The sequence below is a fragment of the Schistocerca americana genome, unplaced genomic scaffold (assembly GCF_021461395.2).
Source record: "Schistocerca americana isolate TAMUIC-IGC-003095 unplaced genomic scaffold, iqSchAmer2.1 HiC_scaffold_162, whole genome shotgun sequence".
Classification (NCBI taxonomy): domain Eukaryota; kingdom Metazoa; phylum Arthropoda; class Insecta; order Orthoptera; family Acrididae; genus Schistocerca; species Schistocerca americana.
The window spans coordinates 311,821-319,320 of NW_025725708.1; the positions used below are offsets into that span (position 1 = coordinate 311,821).

A 7,500-nucleotide genomic window follows, 5' to 3' on the forward strand; every position below is an offset into this window, starting at 1 on the left:
TCCGACGGAACTACGCCAACCATGCCGGCAAAACAGTATCGCCATCTATGAAAATACGGCGAAACCACATGCAATACCTCCATCTATGCGAATCTGACAACACTACGTCCGCCATGTCGAGCGCACCGCAAAACATACCGCCATCTGTAGGTCTCCCGCAACATGACCTCCTGCAACGACGATACCGTCATCTATGAGACGCCAAGCCGACTAAGACAGCGATGGGCCCACAGTGCCCTTCTTTCGACCCCACCCCAACGCCAGCGCCTCTGCCGCACGAAGTCGTGGACCGGCAATCACTCCACCTGCACCCGTTCGTGCCCCACCCCAACCGCCCAACTCGCAACTCCAGCGGATGAACGGCGGACTTTGCTCGCACTCGCAATGTGCAATCCACCCCTATAACGTGCGTTTCATGAAGAGTTATGTCCAATATGCGACATTCCCGCTGTCCATATACATGAGCTGCGAGCTGTACCACGTACGAGCTACAGACGCGATCGCGTTGCTCGCTGTACGAATGCAGATGCTCAGCGGCAGCTAGGAGGCGCTCCATCCATGTCGGTACCGGTGAGCGTTGCACTCGCAGTCGCAAAAACGTACGGCAAGTATATTACTCGGAAGAGTCAATGACAGTCCAAGCCCCCCTGCGTGGGAAGAGTCTTCCTAGGCCATGACCCACCGGAAGGGCGCAGCGTCCCCCACCCCAGACATGTGACGTCAGACTATCGGTATTGACGACTAGACTGATTCCTTATAATCATTTGCCATACACCGGTGGAAGCTGCCGAGACGAGTAACTACATAGCGGGCTCGCCGTGTCACTAATGTACAGAGATACAATAGTTTCGACTGGAACCGGATTAAACGTATACACGGCGCTGATTAGTAATAGATAGAGCCATCAGAATACAGATAATGTATAGACCTGTCCGTATACATGCTGAAAGACTCTGCTCACAATCACACGTCAGCCAGACACTCTTATCACGCACTACTCTCTGCCTGTAACAGGCACACAGACAATATGTAAGCACCAGCATGGAACAACACCCAGTGCATCCTCTCTGCCACATTAGACAATCCACACTATCATAACCAGACCGGGAGGTCCACTCGGAAAACAGAATATCCCACCCTTCCGACAACCACCATTGCTCAGCTAAGCCACCAACACCCACACATGTCCCAGACAGGGGTGCACCCAACATCACAATACTGCCTCCTGTCACACCACACAAACAATGGCAGGAATGAAAGACACAGGTCTGCCACAAGCATGGAATCAGAGCGCCGCCTGTTATGAGCCAAAGGTGCACCCTGACGTGGCAAATCAGATGATGCCGCAGTCATTTACTTACGATAATCACAATCAACAAACCGGGCCCCCCCCCCCCCCAAGTGCCTTAACCTAACCCGTATTGTACCTTAACCTAACCCGTATTGTACCTTAACCTAACCCGTATTGTACCTTAACCTAACCCGTATTGTACCTTAACCTAACCCGTATTGTACCTTAACCTAACCCGTATTGTACCTTAACCTAACCCGTATTGTACCTTAACCTAACCCATATTGTACCTTAACCTAACCCATATTGTACCTTAACCTAACCCATATTGTACCTTAACCTAACCCATATTGTACCTTAACCTAACCCATATTGTACCTTAACCTAACCCATATTGTACCTTAACCTAACCCATATTGTACCTTAACCTAACCCATATTGTACCTTAACCTAACCCATATTGTACCTTAACCTAACCCATATTGTACCTTAACCTAACCCATGTTGCGCCTTAACCTAACCCATGTTGCGCCTTAACCTAACCCATGTTGCGCCTTAACCTAACCCATGTTGCGCCTTAACCTAACCCATGTTGCGCCTTAACCTAACCCATGTTGCGCCTTAACCTAACCCATGTTGCGCCTTAACCTAACCCATGTTGCGCCTTAACCTAACCCATGTTGCGCCTTAACCTAACCCATGTTGCGCCTTAACCTAACCCATGTTGCGCCTTAACCTAACCCATGTTGCGCCTTAACCTAACCTATGTTGCGCCTTAACCTAACCTATGTTGCGCCTTAACCTAACCTATGTTGCGCCTTAACCTAACCTATGTTGCGCCTTAACCTAACCTATGTTGCGCCTTAACCTAACCTATGTTGCGCCTTAACCTAACCTATGTTGCGCCTTAACCTAACCTATGTTGCGCCGTAACCTAACCTATGTTGCGCCGTAACCTAACCTATGTTGCGCCATAACCTAACCTATGTTGCGCCTTAACCTAACCTATGTTGCGCCTTAACCTAACCTATGTTGCGCCTTAACCTAACCTATGTTGCGCCGTAACCTAACCTATGTTGCGCCTTAACCTAACCTATGTTGCGCCTTAACCTAACCTATGTTGCGCCTTAACCTAACCTATGTTGCGCCTTAACCTAACCTATGTTGCGCCTTAACCTAACCTATGTTGCGCCTTAACCTAACCTATGTTGCGCCTTAACCTAACCTATGTTGCGCCTTAACCTAACCTATGTTGCGCCTTAACCTAACCTATGTTGCGCCGTAACCTAACCTATGTTGCGCCTTAACCTAACCTATGTTGCGCCTTAACCTAACCTATGTTGCGCCGTAACCTAACCTATGTTGCGCCTTAACCTAACCTATGTTGCGCCTTAACCTAACCTATGTTGCGCCTTAACCTAACCTATGTTGCGCCTTAACCTAACCTATGTTGCGCCTTAACCTAACCTATGTTGCGCCTTAACCTAACCTATGTTGCGCCTTAACCCAACACACGTTGGGCCTTAACCCAACACACGTTGGGCCTTAACCCAACACACGTTGGGCCTTAACCCAACACACGTTGGGCCTTAACCCAACACACGTTGGGCCTTAACCCAACACACGTTGGGCCTTAACCCAACACACGTTGGGCCTTAACCCAACACACGTTGGGCCTTAACCCAACACACGTTGGGCCTTAACCCAACACACGTTGGGCCTTAACCCAACACACGTTGGGCCTTAACCCAACACACGTTGGGCCTTAACCCAACACACGTTGGGCCTTAACCCAACACACGTTGGGCCTTAACCCAACACACGTTGGGCCTTAACCCAACACACGTTGGGCCTTAACCCAACACACGTTGGGCCTTAACCCAACACACGTTGGGCCTTAACCCAACACACGTTGGGCCTTAACCCAACACACGTTGGGCCTTAACCCAACACACGTTGGGCCTTAACCCAACACACGTTGGGCCTTAACCTGCTCTGTAATTGTCATACGACGCGTTAAATTAGTGTAGTGTTGCCTAACTGCAACCCCCGCAATATAGTTTGCTACTCGCACTGCCCGGTCCCCAGAGTATCGCTTCATGTTAAACACCTTGCAGCTATACACTGTAATGCGGATGGCGGCAGGACGTACATGCTCAATGCCCTTCGCAGTTGTTCATTGGCATTCGCATGGCGAAGCACAGCCTACGTTGTGGTACGGCTTGTGGCAACTGTCCGCTGATGTTGTACGTCCAAATCACACACTGTACCGCACATTGGTCCTCATGTACTGAATGATACATCGTGGTACATGTGTGACCGTACCACGACTGCGCCAACAACGGCGAACCATACGGTCCAAATATTGTGCACTCAGCTACGTGTCGTCTCCCTATAAGAGCTGGATTGCAGTATGGTATGCCGTGGATGGCGATCAGCATGAGCCGTCTGTTGATGTAGTGGCGCGTGTTGTCAGACGTAGTCGTCTCTTCTCACACACCGTGATAGCATGGTGCACTGCGTTCCACATCTGCGACATGCGACAGAGGCCGGTTGACAGTCGTTCGCGCAATGGACATCGCATACGTACGGGGGCCACCTTCCACGTGTTCGCGAAGCGTGCACATGTTGTTGCGTGTATGTGGGCAGACATAGTGTGTCGTGACACCTGACACAGGCATGCAACAATCGTTGAATTTGCAAATGGCGATGGACGTCTACGTTTGCTGGTGACGTTACGCAAATGAAGAACTGGTAAACCGTTGTGGTGCGGTTGTTCTCGCTAGAGGTGAATCAGTGATGGCGACGATCGGTTGAGCTACCAACCGGTTGTTTCAGCGATACCCACCATGCCCACGAACGTGAATGGCATGTGGGTGTGAAGCGATACGCGGCGGTGGCTGGGTGGGACCGTCCCCGGCCGGTGAGGGGGGGCCTTCCGGCGTGCTGGCCGCGCGGTGCGTGGGCGCACGCGCTACAGCCGGCTGGTGGGGGCGGCCAGTGGCAGGCGCGCCGGCCGACGGAGGCGGCAGGCGGCGCAGCTGCGCGCCGGCGCACCCTGCACGCGGCGCCGTGCGGCCAAAGTAGGTCCTCGCGGGCCCGGTGCGAAGCGCGGTGGACATCTGCAGTGTGCTGGTCCGATTGAGGACTGTGTGCGCTGAGGATGCGCCGCCGCCCGGCGCTCGGCGCCGCGACGCCGTCTGCTGCTCGGTCGCCTCTGCGGTTCTCGCAGGTGGATTGTATCGCAGCTGTGCGGACGTGTTGGCGCGTGCGCTGTGCTGGGAGAGTTCGCTTCGGCACCCAAGTGGGGCTTTTGTCCTTCTGTGGCGCTGGCGTTGGAGCTGCCGGCCACCGTAGGTGGCGCGTGTTGTCTCCCGCCGGCAATGCCACGACAGCACGCTCCCGGGCCTCTGTCGGCAGCGGCAAGCTCAGTTGGGAGCACGGGTGGTCGCACCTAAAGCGTCTACTCGCCAAACTCCGGGCGATTGCGCCTCTCTCGAACCCGACCAAGTACTTAGGACGGCGCTGCGCGCCGCCGGGACCTGAGAGGGTTTCGAGGTGTATTGTGCAGGGGAGCTCAGCCTCCTCCTGTTTGCAGAATAATTGAGCGGACGCTTGCGTGTTCGCGCGGGCCCCCGGGACACACTCCCGGGCGGCCGGCTGCTCAGCTCTAGTTGACGCAGCTCCCTGGTTGATCCTGCCAGTAGTCATATGCTTGTCTCAAAGATTAAGCCATGCATGTCTCAGTACAAGCCGCATTAAGGTGAAACCGCGAATGGCTCATTAAATCAGTTATGGTTCCTTAGATCGTACCCACGTTACTTGGATAACTGTGGTAATTCTAGAGCTAATACATGCAAACAGAGTCCCGACCAGAGATGGAAGGGACGCTTTTATTAGATCAAAACCAATCGGTCGGCTCGTCCGGTCCGTTTGCCTTGGTGACTCTGAATAACTTTGGGCTGATCGCACGGTCCTCGTACCGGCGACGCATCTTTCAAATGTCTGCCTTATCAACTGTCGATGGTAGGTTCTGCGCCTACCATGGTTGTAACGGGTAACGGGGAATCAGGGTTCGATTCCGGAGAGGGAGCCTGAGAAACGGCTACCACATCCAAGGAAGGCAGCAGGCGCGCAAATTACCCACTCCCGGCACGGGGAGGTAGTGACGAAAAATAACGATACGGGACTCATCCGAGGCCCCGTAATCGGAATGAGTACACTTTAAATCCTTTAACGAGTATCTATTGGAGGGCAAGTCTGGTGCCGGCAGCCGCGGTAATTCCAGCTCCAATAGCGTATATTAAAGTTGTTGCGGTTAAAAAGCTCGTAGTTGGATTTGTGTCCCACGCTGTTGGTTCACCGCCCGTCGGTGTTTAACTGGCATGTATCGTGGGACGTCCTGCCGGTGGGGCGAGCTGAAGGCGTGCGACGCGCCTCGTGCGTGCTCGTGCGTCCCGAGGCGGACCCCGTTGCAATCCTACCAGGGTGCTCTTGAGTGAGTGTCTCGGTGGGCCGGCACGTTTACTTTGAACAAATTAGAGTGCTTAAAGCAGGCAAGCCCGCCTGAATACTGTGTGCATGGAATAATGGAATAGGACCTCGGTTCTATTTTGTTGGTTTTCGGAACCCGAGGTAATGATTAATAGGGACAGGCGGGGGCATTCGTATTGCGACGTTAGAGGTGAAATTCTTGGATCGTCGCAAGACGAACAGAAGCGAAAGCATTTGCCAAGTATGTTTTCATTAATCAAGAACGAAAGTTAGAGGTTCGAAGGCGATCAGATACCGCCCTAGTTCTAACCATAAACGATGCCAGCCAGCGATCCGCCGCAGTTCCTCCGATGACTCGGCGGGCAGCCTCCGGGAAACCAAAGCTTTTGGGTTCCGGGGGAAGTATGGTTGCAAAGCTGAAACTTAAAGGAATTGACGGAAGGGCACCACCAGGAGTGGAGCCTGCGGCTTAATTTGACTCAACACGGGAAACCTCACCAGGCCCGGACACCGGAAGGATTGACAGATTGATAGCTCTTTCTTGATTCGGTGGGTGGTGGTGCATGGCCGTTCTTAGTTGGTGGAGCGATTTGTCTGGTTAATTCCGATAACGAACGAGACTCTAGCCTGCTAACTAGTCGCGTGACATCCTTCGTGCTGTCAGCGATTACTTTTCTTCTTAGAGGGACAGGCGGCTTCTAGCCGCACGAGATTGAGCAATAACAGGTCTGTGATGCCCTTAGATGTTCTGGGCCGCACGCGCGCTACACTGAAGGAATCAGCGTGTCTTCCTAGGCCGAAAGGTCGGGGTAACCCGCTGAACCTCCTTCGTGCTAGGGATTGGGGCTTGCAATTGTTCCCCATGAACGAGGAATTCCCAGTAAGCGCGAGTCATAAGCTCGCGTTGATTACGTCCCTGCCCTTTGTACACACCGCCCGTCGCTACTACCGATTGAATGATTTAGTGAGGTCTTCGGACTGGTACGCGGCATTGACTCTGTCGTTGCCGATGCTACCGGAAAGATGACCAAACTTGATCATTTAGAGGAAGTAAAAGTCGTAACAAGGTTTCCGTAGGTGAACCTGCGGAAGGATCATTACCGACTAGACTGCATGTCTTTCGATGTGCGTGTCGTGTCGCGCAACACGCTACCTGTACGGCTCGCAGTAGCCGTGCGCCGCGTGCGGAACCACGCGTGCTTCTCAAAACTAACGCCAATGTTGTGTGGTACGAGCGCTGAAGCGCTGGAGCGGCTGGCCTGCGGCACCTGGCGCCTGGCGCCGGTTTTGAATGACTTTCGCCCGACTGCCTGTCCGCTCCGGTGTGGAGCCGTACGACGCCCATCGGCCGTGAGGCCGTTGGACACAGAACGCTTGAACAGGGGCCGCCACACGCCTACGTCCCGCCTATGCAACTGTCTTGAAAGAGACAGTGTAAACTAAGAAAAGATCACCCAGGACGGTGGATCACTCGGCTCGTGGGTCGATGAAGAACGCAGCAAATTGCGCGTCGACATGTGAACTGCAGGACACATGAACATCGACGTTTCGAACGCACATTGCGGTCCATGGATTCCGTTCCCGGGCCACGTCTGGCTGAGGGTCGGCTACGTATACTGAAGCGCGCGGCGTTTGCCCCGCTTCGCAGACCTGGGAGCGTCGCGGCCGCCTGTGGGGCCGGCCGCGCCTCCTTAAACGTGCGATGCGCGCCCGTC

General features: G+C 53.7%; 2 non-coding genes across 2 annotated transcripts; both read left to right on the plus strand.

Moving 5' to 3' along the window:
• The first annotated feature begins 4,975 nt into the window (after positions 1-4,975).
• LOC124570237 lies at positions 4,976-6,885 on the plus strand. Its single transcript, XR_006971574.1, has one exon. It is a non-coding gene; the product is annotated as a small subunit ribosomal RNA (ribosomal RNA).
• Positions 6,886-7,236: 351 nt separating this feature from the next.
• On the plus strand, positions 7,237-7,391 carry LOC124570295. The gene has a single exon (XR_006971619.1). It is a non-coding gene; the product is annotated as a 5.8S ribosomal RNA (ribosomal RNA).
• The last annotated feature ends 109 nt before the right edge of the window (positions 7,392-7,500 follow it).